This window comes from Mixophyes fleayi, chromosome 8, assembly GCF_038048845.1.
Source record: "Mixophyes fleayi isolate aMixFle1 chromosome 8, aMixFle1.hap1, whole genome shotgun sequence".
In the NCBI taxonomy this organism is placed as follows: Eukaryota; Metazoa; Chordata; class Amphibia; order Anura; family Limnodynastidae; genus Mixophyes; species Mixophyes fleayi.
In genome coordinates, this window is record NC_134409.1 from 14,884,037 (window position 1) to 14,899,577 (window position 15,541).

Here is a 15,541-nt window from a genome sequence, read left to right on the forward strand (position 1 = left end):
CTTGAGAGGTGTCCATGTCTCATGTGAATGCAATAAAGACTTCATATTTCTGACACTGCATTCCCGACACCCATATATCCACACTTCAATCCATCCTAAATGCTGCTGCAAGACTGATCTTCCTCTCTCACCGCTCCACATCTGCTGCACCACTTTGCAGATCCCTTCACTTGCTCCCTGTGTCCTCCAGAATCCAATTCAAATTGCTAACCTTTAGTTACAAAGCCCTCAACAACACCACCCCTTCATACATCTCAAATCTCATATCAAAATACTCTCCCTCCCACCCTATTAGATCTACCTCTGATCTGCACCTTGTCTTGTCTCTGGTAACCACTTCTTACTCCCACCTACAAGACTTCTCCCGTGCTGCTCCCCACTTATGGAATTCCCTACCACGCTCAATCAGACTTTCCCACAGCCTTCAAATCTTTAGATGCTCTTTGAAAACCTGTCTCTTTTTTAGAGGTGACCTTATCCTTGATAACACCATTCACTCTAATGTACCCTCACAAGTATCCCAATCTCCACTCTGAGCCACACTCGCTACTTTTGTTTCAGCTGTGTCCTCTTCCTTTTAGAATGTAAGCTCTCTAATGAGCAGGGTCCTCCATACCCTTTGTTTTCATGTCTGCGTTTATTTTGCCTGCCTTGTATGTTCGTTTTATGTATGTCCTGTGTTTCCTAGTGTACGGCGCTGCGGTGCACTGTGGCACCTTACAAATCTACAATAATACCAATGATAATTAAACCATATCAGTTACACAACATGACAGAAGCGCGTAGATGAAGTTTATATTGACAAACGACCTGAAGTGTTTTGTATCTCTCATCTCAAAACTATTTCTGGTGAATCCTGCACAGAAAATGTAAAAAAAACACTTTCTGAAATTCCAGGAAAATGTTGCAATCTGCAGATGTCTTCCATATGTTATCTAAACACAAACCTGTGATTATTATTGCTTTCTGCAGTCCAATCCTGTCATTACTGTTAAGGTGGTTTGTTGTGTTGGTTTGTTATGTACAGTTAAAGAGCCTTTAAATAATATACATTGCAACATGTATAATCTACCAAAAATGTAAAGTATTTACGGCGGCATACAAGACGTTTCCTAAAAATTCGGAATGTTTAGTTGTTTTACCTTCTATCTCCCTTTCCATCTCTTTGACATTCAGTGGCGGATCCAGGAGAGGGAGGGGGGGCGATTGGGGCATTTGCCCCCCATAGCAGCAAAAAAACTACCTTTACAATAGGTCCCAACCGCCGATCAAAACATGAACGGGCGGAGCTAATCGCGAGTGGAAGGCCGGGCTAAATGCGGGTCAGCCAAACAGAGTAAAGGAGGGGCATTATTATGCAAAATCTCGACCCCCTAAACATAAAGTCTAGGTCCGCCCCTGTTGACATTTCACTGCATACAAGTGACGATAAAAAGATAAACTCAAAAGAACAATGGAACGTTGAACCTTCACTAACCACTTCTACATCATCTTCATCTAGAGGCGGAACTAGCGATCTGTGGGCCCCGGTGTAGGGAGGCTGGGAGAAGGGAACTGGGCCTCCGAACCTCTGCATTGGCCATGCAATGGGCCCTGTTATCTCCATGGGCCCCGGTGCACGGCACCTGCTGCACTAATGATAGTTCCGCCACTGTCTTCATCATCATGATTATATATATATATATACCGTTAAAATTACGGATACAAGAACATGTCCGCAATATAAACAATCGAATAGAATCACATTCAGTGTCCAAACACTTTATCGGCACACATAACTCAGACCCTAGTGCCCTCACGTTCAAAGGAATTGAAAATGTTCGATTAGCGGTGGTGATATCCAGACGAAAATTATCTAGACGTGAGATGTTCTGGATGTTCTGGATCTTTCAATTAGGTACTTTGACCCCTGCTGGATTTAATGAAGGCTATGAGATTGCACCTTTTTTATGATTTTTATATCTTAGAATTGGTCTACATTTCCTTTATTTAGTGTTGTTATAAATTATATATTTTTACCCTGCTATATATTGTTTTAGCTATATGTTTTAAGTTATCATATGCATTTTACAGTGGATTATCATGTATTTACAAGGTTATTTACACATGTATGGTTATTTTACTCATTATTGATTGTTTTTATTTTTCACTTATATTGAATATTATATTGCATAGCCCTTAATTGACAGGCACATATCTTTAATATGCATATTGTTATATTGTATTCAGAGATCTATTTATTATCTAATGCACTAGCACCTTTCATACTCTAGCACCTGTACTAAGATGGCCGTTTTTTGGGACCATCTCACTTATTTTCCCTTATCAAGATGGCCACCGCCACATTATATCACAGTACCTGCATTAATATGGCCGATAAAGTAGCCATTTCACTAGAATTCCTTTACCAAGATGGCCACCGCCGTATCTTGAGTTCAAACCTAATGTAACCATAGTTATTGTTATTTAGAATCACTTTAGTGGTGTAATATCCCTTATATTATCACTACCATCTGAGTAGTGTACTGCCTGCTTATCGTAGAATCGCGGCAGTACCACTAGCCGCGCATGCGCAGAAAGAACGATAGGTCGCGCATGCGCAGTCCGTATAGCGCAATGCGCATGCGCAAAATGGCGATGCGCATCGCTATAAATGCATCTCTGGTTTAGACCACATTTATTACCTCCTGAGGAAGTCCTGCTGAGGACGAAACGCGTAGAGGCTGTATTCATGTACCCCTGGGCTATATTGGATCATCATACCATCAGATCTTTTGTAAGGAGACTGTGGGAGGTTCCTGTTATACCCAAGGTTCTGGTATATCTGTTACCTGAATTATAGATAAGCTTGTATTTTTATTACTCATTGTGAGTGTGCATTTTATATGTTAATTCTGATTAAATACTGCTATCATTGAAATACTACACCATATAGTGTATTATCTTCTTTTTCCTATCCACTGAGTGGAGGAGAGATATGGTGTTTACAGTATGCTGATGATATATGACTGGAGACCAGACTTGCAGTTGCTGAGAATGCTGACCACATATCACTGAGAGAACAGTGGTTTTTAAGCTGTGTTCCAGTCTATGGACAAGATATATTTATACAGATAAGCGATATATTTCTTCTGGGTGTGTAATACTATGGTGATGGCCTATCACTAACACACTGCTTTTATTAATCCTATGCTTGTGTTATTCTGTCTTTTTATATATATAACACTGGACACATACCCTTGGTCCTAGAGGACCGTCCAGCAAGCTTGAAACATTGAACTTCTTGAACTTTATTGTTGTTTCCACTGAACTTGGGATATTATCCTAGTAACACACCATTGTGCGCCGTATCCTTGCTTTACTTATTCTATTATTCTGGACTTACCTACCAATTCTAAGGAAGGCTGCCTCCACATGTGGAAGAGGTGTTATTGTGGACTTTTTTGTGGACTTTTTATATATTAATTCCATACAATACTGTTGTGAGCGCCAGTGTTTATTACGTATTCTGCTATATATATATATATATATATACATTGCGCATAATTTGATTTCTGTAAAATTTTGTTCATCACCAGTGGGCATCCTCTTTTGGGAGTATCTCCTTTCCCACTCCCTGGATATCCATATCAAGGTTATGTGAAATAGATAGTTTTAGCTAGTAAATCAATCTATATTAACAATTTAGTCCTCAAAGGACGAAGTTCATAAAAAGTTTAAGAAATTCTTTCCAAACTTACAGTAATACAAATGTGAGTTTGGGTCTTGAATTAGTAATTTAAACAGCTGTATTTACAGCAGACAGAAGGGAGTTGAACATCAAGTCCAACTAGAAGCATTTTGTGGAGTGTTTATACAAATTGACAGGATATGATAACAATAATATGCAATTAATGGACAATATTAAAATAAAAACAAAAGTACATAAGTGGAAAATAAACGACGATGAGTTCTACAGAAGAAGGTCAGAGAGGACAAGAGCTCAATAATTAATCTTACGAGTTTTCCTGTTGCGCATTCTCTTTTGAGTAAAGGACTTTATTTCGTACCTAGTTCTAAGATGAATTATTTTGATGTCCAAGTGGGCCTAGAGCTTTTAATTAGAAAAATTAACTTTGAAATGCTTTTTTTAGTATAGAGCAGTGATGGCTAACCTGTGACACTCCAGGTGTTGTGAAACTACAAGCCCCAGCATGCTTTGCCAGTAGATAACTAGCTGATAGCTGGCAAAGCATGCTGGGGCTTGTAGTTTCACAACACCTGGAGTGTCACAGGTTAGCCATCACTGGTATAGAGGGTTCCCAGAATATTCAAAGTAATAATCCAATGCCTGAAAATATGTGATAACATTTTTGCCTAATATGTCTTGTGATGTGGATCAAAGGATAATGTATTATGTTTGCCTAAACATTCTATTGAGGGGTGAATTCAATTTTCGGCATTATTCTAAGGAAAAGGCTTTTTAAAAAATATTGTTGAGAAATTGAGTTTGTTATTTAATACTTATGATGCACATAACTCAGTCAAAAGGGTTATATTACACATGGCCCGAAAAAAAATAAGGCTCTTAAGTTACTCAACAAAAAAAGAAATGATCTGGTCATAAAATAAACAAATACATGATGAGTAATTTACATTATACAGAAATGGTGAATAAAATTATTGTAAATGAGTCTACTCATGCTCAATTGCAAAAGATCTCATAAATGTATATAAAAAACAGCTTCAGTTACTTTTGGGTGATGTTTTGGAAAATTATATTATCAACTAAATGGAATATCATTATTCACGGTGATAGGACCCCTTTAATTTCTATTTTCTATAACTTTTTGCAGAATACATAAGTCACTTAGCAATCTACCTGAAATTACCAATAGTGGTTTATAATTTGTTTATTTCTGAGAGAATATGTTGATTAATTACAGTCATTAGTTTGGTCACAACGGAAGTGTTATCACTGTATTTCACCATAGTTCATGTGAAAACTCATTTATTCCATTTTGGAATATAAAGAATATATTCTTAAGCAAAATACGCTTAATATAGAAATATACAATCAATATAATGGTACTGTTATGGGCAGTAAACTTGTTCCTGCCTATGCAATACTTTTTACTGAATTATGGAAACATCAGTATATGTTTTCTTGTACAGCATATATTGTGCTATTTGTTGTGGTCTGGCAGTAAACTTTTATTGATTCATCCTTATGTACATAATATTTAGGTGAATATATAATGCTCCATATGAATTATAACAAGTCCAATATATCTGTTATCGATTTAACATCTTTGTTAGGAGTTGTGGTAATTTAGAAGTTAGTAGAGTATGTTTTCTAAAACTTTTTCTGGAAATACTATATCGCTACAGCTAATAATATTTGTCCAATGGTTAAGTTGTGCAGGCATTGCTGCAGAGGAAATATATTTTTAACAAGAAACAGATGAATTAATTGTTGAACTGAATACTAGACGGTATCAAGATCACCATTTACTATGGGCTGGTCACACCACCAGCTAAATTGACACAGCCAGAGAGCGTTATGGAGTCTACAACCGGTATCCACCAGAGCCCGCTGCAAAGCATGATGGATTTTCTGAATGTTATAACCAGGTAACTTACAGCTACTTACTACAGGTTAGTAGCTGTGAAGGCAGAATAGTCAGACTAGTCGGGGTCAGCAGGATGCAGGTTAAATAAACAAAGTCAGCAAGCATAGGAATAGTCAGAAATAGCTAAAGGTCAAAAACAAGACTAGGGTATCTTGATGTCAGGAACAAGCCAGGTTAATAGTAATCAAGCAGTAAACAGGACAAAACATGCTCAGGAGTTCAGAATGGCAAAGTTGATATTCTGAATGATAGGCAGAGCAGGTTTATATACTGTTTGGGAGTTCATCCCCACCTCTGTGATGTCAGCAACCATTTGATTGCATGTTATTGAATGTTCGCCTTTCTGTGAAGTACAATATAGATACTGAGTCCTGCAAATGCAGGATTCCTGGCAGAGATTTTGTTAAAGCATTCTAAGAATTTTATCAATAAAGCTAATAGAATGATAGGACCTCAATATGTGCCAGTGTTTGTAACAACTTATAATACTAGTAATAATATGTTATCTAAAATTATGTATAAACACTGGGATTTTCTGAAGTTTGATAAAATAACGAATGGTATCTAAGGAGGTTGTCCAAAAATAGTTTATAGGAAGATTTTTTTGTTAAAAATGATGCTATCACTTACTCTTTTAAAACAGATTAAGCAAAATGGAAATATTTCCCAATTGTCTAAGTTTAATGTTAACAAAAGCATAAGGTACCATCCATGTAATTCTTTTACCACTTTTTATTGGACAATATCAACATTTCACATTTATTAGGAGTGTTATCAAAGTTAGTTTGCTATCAAACTATTTATTGAATGTTCTTCTAAATGTATTATTTATCTCAAACAATTTGGATGACAGAAACAATACGTTGGACATATGATTAGATAAATATATTAATGAACATAAACAAGCTATAAATATTTAGATGTTAATTTGGTATTTTTAAACATTTTCCAAATGACTATAATGGAGTAGATTGGAAAATGTCTGTGTGTGGAATTCAAGAGGTTAAACAATGTTTCAGAGAGTGTAAGAGATTCAACTTGCTCCTTACACATGAAGCCTTTTGGATGTTGATACTTCAAACTATAATTTAATTAGCTATGGATAGATTTCATTGGGATCCTTTTCATTTACCTAATTATAGGTGAACTATGATAATGGTTTGAGTTATGAATTAATCATGTAGTAGAATAAATGTTTTTGTAATTACCTATGAATAATTTTCTAATCATTTATAGAATTTGATGGCAGATAAGAACCACTTGGCCCATCTAGTCGGCCCATTTATTAACCTATGGTAACCTCAAACCCTATTTGATCCCTAGTTCTTTGTAAGGATATCCTAATTTCTTCCCCAAACATGTTTAAATTGCTCTACTGTATTAGCCTCTACCACCTCTGATGGGAGGCTATTCCATGTATCCACTACCTTTTCTGTGAAGTCGTTTTTCCTCACATTTCCTCTGAACCTACTTCCCCCCAGTGTCAGTACATTTCCTTGTGTTCTAATACTTCTCTTCCCCCCAGTGTCAGTACATGTCCCCGTGTTCTAATACTTCTCTTCCCCCCAGTGTCAGTACATGTCCTCGTGTTCTAATACTTCTCTTCCCCCCAGTGTCAGTACATGTCCTCGTGTTCTAATACTTCTCTTCCCCCCAGTGTCAGTACATGTCCTCGTGTTCTAATACTTCTCTTCCCCCCAGTGTCAGTGCATGTCCTCGTGTTCTAATACTTCTCTTCCCCCCAGTGTCAGTACATGTCCTCGTGTTCTAATACTTCTCTCCCCCCCCCAGTGTCAGTACATGTCCTCGTGTTCTAATACTTCTCTTCCCCCCAGTGTCAGTACATGTCCTCGTGTTCTAATACTTCTCTCCCCCCCCCAGTGTCAGTACATGTCCTCGTGTTCTAATACTTCTCTTCCCCCCCAGTGTCAGTGCATGTCCTCGTGTTCTAATACTTCTCTTCCCCCCCAGTGTCAGTACATGTCCTCGTGTTCTAATACTTCTCTTCCCCCCCAGTGTCAGTACATGTCCTCGTGTTCTAATACTTCTCTCCCCCCCCCAGTGTCAGTACATGTCCTCGTGTTCTAATACTTCTCTTCCCCCCCAGTGTCAGTGCATGTCCTCGTGTTCTAATACTTCTCTTCCCCCCCAGTGTCAGTGCATGTCCTCGTGTTCTAATACTTCTCTCCCCCCCCAGTGTCAGTACATGTCCTCGTGTTCTAATACTTCTCTTCCCCCCAGTGTCAGTACATGTCCTCGTGTTCTAATACTTCTCTTCCCCCCAGTGTCAGTGCATGTCCTCGTGTTCTAATACTTCTCTTCCCCCCAGTGTCAGTACATGTCCTCGTGTTCTAATACTTCTCTTCCCCCCAGTGTCAGTGCATGTCCTCGTGTTCTAATACTTCTCTTCCCCCCAGTGTCAGTACATGTCCTCGTGTTCTAATACTTCTCTTCCCCCCAGTGTCAGTACATGTCCTCGTGTTCTAATACTTCTCTTCCCCCCAGTGTCAGTGCATGTCCTCGTGTTCTAATACTTCTCTTCCCCCCAGTGTCAGTACATGTCCTCGTGTTCTAATACTTCTCTTCCCCCCCAGTGTCAGTGCATGTCCTCGTGTTCTAATACTTCTCTTCCCCCCAGTGTCAGTGCATGTCCTCGTGTTCTAATACTTCTCTTCCCCCCAGTGTCAGTGCATGTCCTCGTGTTCTAATACTTCTCTTCCCCCCCAGTGTCAGTGCATGTCCTCGTGTTCTAATACTTCTCTTCCCCCCAGTGTCAGTACATGTCCTCGTGTTCTAATACTTCTCTTCCCCCCAGTGTCAGTACATGTCCTCGTGTTCTAATACTTCTCTTCCTTTGTAGAATGTTTCCCTCCTGCACCTTATTATAACCCTTGATATATTTGAAAGTTTACTAAAGTCTAGATAAGCTACATCTACGTTCCCCTTGATCTATTAATTTAGTCACCGAGTCAAAAGAGTCAATAAGATTTGTTTAACATGATCTCCCCAGTAAATCAATGCTGTTTTAAAGCCTGTGAGTTGCTGGATTTGAGATATTCTACAACTCTTTCCAAGAGTGTTTCCATCAGTTTCCCTACTACTGATGTAAGGCTCAGTGGTCGGTAGTTGCTCACCTCTTCCTTGCTTCCACTTTTGTGCAGTGGGATTACATTTGCTCTTTTCCAGTCCTCTGGAATTACTCCTGTAGCTAGGGACTGATTGAATAATTCTGTTAATGGTGTTACCCCTTTAAGCTCTTTTAGTATCCCTCTGACCCTATTGATTTACCCACTTTCAGTTTTGGGAGTTCTGCTAGGACCTTCTCTTCTGCAAATGTACTTGTATCTACCTTATTTTTATGAATATATTTGCAACTAAACTGTTGCCCCCTTCCCCTCTCTTTCTGTAGTGAATGCTGAGCTACAATTATTTTTAAGATGATCTGCTATTACCTTGTCTCCCTCAACAAGACTCTCACTTTCTGTCTAGTGTTATTGTTCCTCCTTTTTTTTTCTCTTATATACCTAAATATTTTTCCCCCTTTACCTATTGACTGGGCCATTTTCTCTTCAGCTTGTGACTTTTCCCATCTGACCTGGTGGTCTATAGATCACCGCAGTACGAAGAATAGCCTTGTCGCCCGTTTGGACGATCACCTAAGGACCTCAGTTTATTCTTCAATACTTTGTATTAAAGTAGTATTTATGCTTTTTTTTCACTTACATTGCTACCCCTCCTCCGGTTCTTCCCACTCTGTCCTTCCTAAATAAAGTATATCCCGGTATACCTATGTTCCAGTCATGAGTTTCATTGCTCCATGACTCCGTAATAGCCACAATATCCAGATCATCCCTTGTCGTTATCTCAATTAGTTCTGGGATTTTATTTCCTAAGGTCCTAGTATTTGCACATATAGCTCTAAGTGTTTTATTTGTGCATCTTCTATTCCTAGTTATGTTCATCTCTCTGCCTATGTTTGTTTGGTTTTGATCTGCATTGTCTTCTGTTGCTGTGGATATATTCCTGTGCCATTAGCCTGCAGAAGCGATACCTCTTGGTTGGGGGAACAGATTGCTTAATTCTTGTTTAGTTCACTGCCCCCCTCTGCTAGTTAAATTCTGGTTCCCCCTGAAGATGGGCTCAGGCCGTCACTTTTGTATAAGCCCCTATCTTGCCGGATCCCATGACTATGGTCTATTAATCCAACTCTCTCCTCATTACACCACCTCTTCAGTCACTCATTGAAGTTTCTGATGCAGTGAGTTCTGTCCTCACCTCTGTGTACTGGTAATACTGCTGAGAAAGTTACAGTGCCACCTGCTATAGAGTAGTCCCTAACTTTCTAAATTCATCTTTTTACGGTCATGACTCCAGCATTAGCCAGGTCGTTTGTCCCTAGGTGGACAATGACATCCACCTCTCCATCTTTTCTTGCTGCCATCGAGATTCTTAACATGCACTCTTTATCCCTTGGAGCTGTGGCTTCAGGTGAGCACCTTACTTGTTTCTCTACTTTAGTAGCTTTTCCCATATGTATTCCAGTGTCTTACAGTGGAATCCCCCAAGAGAAGTGTAGTCCTTGTTTGAGATTTCATTTTCCTGTCCCTATAGCTAGTTGAAGTCCCCATATCCTCATGTTGTGTATTGCCTATATTAGTTGCACATTCCAGCCCTGTAAGGGCACCATATAAGTTTTGCAATGTCACAGCTTGTAGGATGTGTCTGTGTCCCTCTGGAATTCTCCCCCTTTCAGATCTCACAGTAGTCCAGACATGATGTCTTCTGGGGGCTCTCTGAGGCAGTGGTGGTCTAGAGAATACAGACATCCTAAATAACTCAGCCTGCAGTTTAGCCATCAACTCCTGCAACAAAGAAAATTGTTTACAGATTAAAGAGTAGCTGCGTTTCCAGAATGTCTCCCGCAAAACAAATCATCACCATTTATTTATACAGCGCCACTGATTCCGCAGCGCTGTACAGAGAACTCATTCACATCAGTCCCTGCCCCATTGGAGCTTGCAGTCTAAATTCCCTAACACACACACACACACAGACACAGACAGACCAAGAGAGAGAGAGAGACAAGGGCCAATTTTGATAGCAGCCAATTAACCTACTAGTATGTTTTTGGAGTGTGGGAGGAAACTGGAGCACCCGGAGGAAACCCACGCAAACACGGGGAGAACATACAAACTCCTCACAGATAGGGCCATGGTCGGAAATTGAACTCATAACCCCAGTGCTGTGAGGCAGAAATGCTAACCACTGAGCCACTGTGCTGCCCCAACAAATGCATTACATCCACTGCCCTGCACTCCTCCAAACATTGTATCAGATGTTAATGGTAGAGACAATACTTGTGTACCCGATTCTGTATTCTAACTAACCTGACGCTGTTTCAAACTCCCAATTCACTTAAGCTGCATCACTTTAGGATTTGGAAACTGCTGCAATGTATTTTTATTTTATTTTTTCCTCATGTACTTTGGCTTTTATTTTAATAATATCTGTTATTTGCTTATCATTGCAACCATGTTGACTTTTATAAAAAATGGACCAATGGACATGCAAGTCACGCCTTCTGATGACGTGACTTAGATGTTGTGAGATGCGTCAAGGAAGTAGTAAGGTTCAACTCCTGTCTGTCAGCTGGCATGCTGCTGTAAGTATAATCGCCATGATAGGAGATAAATAAAGTGTTTTATTTTATTATTCAAGACAGGTGGAGATGCTGTGACTAATTTTTACCACTTGTGGAGAGAGAGCTTTCCTTATTTTGGTGTTTATTGTCGAATTCCCCTGCTATTACTGACATTAGGCTCGATGTGTTGCAAAGTTAATGAGCAGGGATTTCATTACCTGCGCTGTATTTAGTACTTGTCCCAGATGTCAGTCTGACACTTTAAAATGATGATGTTGTAAAGCCCAAGTGTTAAAAATAGACGTAGCTGCGCTGGCTACATTCTGTTCTTTGAAGTAGCTTAATGAGTGCAAGGTCATTGCGTAATATTTGTCTGCCTTCACTGGATTTAATTATTCCAGGTCTTTGAGATTCAGCATCTCCGTGTCAATAAATTATCCATTCTTCTAAAATATAACTACACACACGTTTCTGTTCTTTCATATGCAAGTCATTTTACGTCAGAACGCTTTTCATGCCTAATACTGTACAGATATTCTCCATACGAGTTTGGTTTACTTTACAATCACCCCCCAATCACGGAAGAAGAAAGTAATGATCAAACAACCCAAAAATGGATAATAATCTTCAGGGGGAATGTGGTGACAAAACACAGGTACAAAAGATTTATCAATCTAACAACAACAAAAAAGCTTTACTATAACTAATTATAAAAAATACTCCTGCAGCCTCCAGTGACACGGAAATAGAGTCTTGCACAATTTTGTAAGTAATATAAGAACTGTTGCTGTGAGCTTTTGGAAAAGATACACACTATTATTGGGTCATAATAAAATAATTTCTAAATGGCAGGAGGAAATATGATCCAGTTAACTTGGATTATAACTTGTCACATTTATGCAAGTGCAAATCTAGACTTTAGAGGAGTGTTTTACCAATTATACCAACTGTGTAACAAAAATACATCTGTTTGTTGTTAGATCAGGATCCCCTGTGCAATGTCTTCTGCTCCAACTAATTGATGTGTACCTCCTCCTTCGCAGTGGCGGGCTGGCTAGATGCCTATTAGGGCCGGGGGGTTGGCCGGCCGGCCGCCCCCGGATGCAAAAAACAGTTTCTCCCCGCGCGGCCGCATCCGATGTCATCAGATGCGGCCGCGTCAGACACAGGCGGCCGCATCACATGACAGGGGCTGCGGCGGCTTCATCAATGACGCGGCCGCATCCCCTGTAATATGATGCGGCCGCCTGTGTGCCCCCCGGCCACGCCTCTCCCAGCCCGCGCCTGCTCCTTCGTGTGTGTGACCCATGCAGATATTAAATACCCTTTTCATTTGTGTTGTTATAATTCATTTTATTTTTTATTTTGTTATTTTTTGTTTACATTTTTCACAATAAATTTACTATATTAACAAATTAAAACACCATGTATCTGTAAATATATTTACAACCCCATATGATCAAATCCCAAAAATAGGCATCCTGGATGTCAAATCACCAAATCACAGAACACCAGCCCCCCCTTTTAAATCCACAAAACACGGTGCACTATCATCATCAGCTATCTATATAGCGGCACTAATTTCGCAGCAGTGTACAGAGAACTCACTCACATCAGTGGGGAAAAGAGGTTAAGGGAAAGAAGGGGAAAGTTGGACGAAGGATTTCCCAGCAGGGATTGGCTGGAGCAATAATTTTCTCCACGCGTTTGTGAAATCTTAGGGCGGAGCTTCTGTTTGCTCAGTGCCGGCAGGCTCGTGATTGGCAGTTTAGCTAATAATATCACTAGGCTTGCCTCCCTAGGGTGCCAATGGATAGGGGGCATGTAAAACACTTAATGAGCAACATAAAGTGCCCCCTTCAGGATGTGCTGGCCGTTAACATGAAGGAGAAGCATATTGTAGATTGTACTAAATAAATGATAACTAGAATCTGATTGGTTGCTATAGGCAACATCTCCACTTTTGAAACCTGCCAGAAACTCGCAGCTTGATACATTTACCCCATGGTCTCTAGTATGCTCTGTTTTGTCTTTTTCCCACAATGTACCCCCCCTCCCTTTTTGTGTTTTCTATACCCCTTCCCCTTTACCTTGAAATGTTTCAATAAAACCAATGATGAGAAAAAAATAAAGTACAGCACAATTATATATGTCTATTTAAAGTACAGTTCATAAATAGGTTTACTCTCAAACGAACAATCATTGTCACTTTGGACAGTTTAACAAACACTTATCCCCTTTTTCTCTCCTATTACTGCTTGTTTTACCGTTTTTTGGGTAGTGGAAAACTTATGAAGCCTACTCCTAATTATTTACCATTTCGAGAACGTTTTAACTTATTCATATAGTTCATACTTGCCACTCCCGAAATTAGGGTCAGTCTCCTGGACTCCCGGGACACCTGGCATTTCTCCCGCATCCCGCAATTCCCTTGCTAAAATGACGCGATTCACCGAAAATCACGTCATTTTTGCCTCGCCCGCCCGCGACAAAACTTCATTTTACTCACGACGGGGCCAAAATGACTCGATTCAAGGCGCCCCGCCCCATCCCGCCCTCTAATCACGACCCTCTACCAGTCGTAGCCTACTGAACGTAGGTAAGTATGACATATCTCCTTGCCCCTCTCTCTCTCTCTTTCTTTCCCATTCGCTCACTGGTTATACATACCAGTTTTATATATAATCTGCTACAGTAAATACACATAAACATTGACTGCAGTCTTCCCGTAAGTAAAATTTCAATATGTGTTACAGAGAAGAAAAATAAAATGCCAGGAGTATTTTAATCAGACAGTCATAACAAATCATACTACACGGACTAATTAATGTATAAACAGTGTGTTTAATGCTCATTATACGGTGCCAGCGTATAGAGAAGATCGTGTTGTTGGCTTTCTGCAAGTCTCACGTACAATTTATGCAATTAGCTGCTACATTAAATATGACACAGGAATGTTTCTTTCATTACAAATTTTTTTTGTATTATGTGTCATGAGTTGTAGTCTAATACTGTTAGTCAGAACCATAAGGAGCAGGAAAACTGTGGTGTTGTCTGTGGCAACCAATCAGATATGTGCTTTCATTGTCTGAACTTTGGTTTGTTGGATCCATAAGGAAAGTGGAGAACCTTGTCGCAGACGGCACATCGGGGGATGGAGGGCAGAGCTGTGATGTCCTTCTAATGGATCTTTGCAAATAGCCCCTGTCTAAACTGCATTACAAAAACTACAGCTGAATTCTGTCTGGTTACCATGGAAACACACCGTTTTGTATGTCACCTCCTTCTGAGGTGGTGTTTACTACAGAGAAGTGCAAAATACTAATGTGTGTTATTGTTGATTTTATTGCTTTTTGTCATGGTTTTTGGAAAAGCACCTACAGCGAGCCTGGCCAACCTGTGCCTCTCCAGGAGCTATGAAAATACAAGTCCCAGCATGCTTTGCCAGCTGTCCGCTGGCTATCTACTGGCAAAGTATGCTGGGGCATGTAGTTTCACAACACCTGGGGGGGTAAATGTATCAAGCTGCGGGTTTGAAAAGTGGAGATGTTGCCTATAGCAACCAATCAGATTCTAGATGTCATTTTGTAGAATGTGCTAAATAAAGGATAATTACAATCTGATTGGTTGCTATAGGCAACATCTCCACTATTCAAACCCACCCATAACTCGCAGCTTGATACATTTACCCCCTGGAGAGCCGCAGGTTGTCCAGGTTTGAGTATTTGTCTGCTTTTTGATGGTACTTCTGAAATGATCTTTTCTGTAAATGGACAATTCTTAGCTTTCTTTTCATAACATATACTTTATTTATTTACATTTTTGTCACTCATAATCAAATGACAATTTCATGTTTTGGTTTTTTTCAACATTATATTTTTATTGTTAAATACAAGAGAAGTGGATGTATAAAAAAAAGATAAGATACTTGGGGCAAACTTATATCTTCCTGGCATTGTATGCAAATAGAATATGTAAATTTATCTGCAGGATTTTAACCAGCTGGAGAATGTTAAGATTATGTTTCTTTTTGAATAATCTAGTGAGTATGTGAGTTATTGTGAAATATATCTCTGTCATTTGGCCTGTTTTATAGAGGAAAGACTCATTAAATATTTCAGGCCCATTTCATAACTCCTTCGAATCTTAGCGATTTTTGGTATTGTGATTTTAACCATTTGGGGAAGGGGAAGTTTTGAAGGTCTGAACAATAGCTGTTCTAACTGCAATGAAAACATGTCCAATTAGGGATTCATTCAGGTTCAGAGGGAAATTGGTGATGTTTCTG

The 15,541-nt window shown here is 39.5% G+C and overlaps 1 long non-coding RNA gene across 1 annotated transcript in view; it reads right to left on the bottom strand.

Moving 5' to 3' along the window:
• Nucleotides 1-215: 215 nt before the first annotated feature.
• The window catches only part of LOC142100007 (uncharacterized), a 656,382-nt gene continuing 641,056 nt past the window's right edge, over nucleotides 216-15,541 (bottom strand). Inside the window, exon 3 of the long non-coding RNA XR_012678652.1 lies at nucleotides 216-451. This is a non-coding gene — a long non-coding RNA (uncharacterized LOC142100007). The remainder of the gene's footprint in view (nucleotides 452-15,541) is intronic.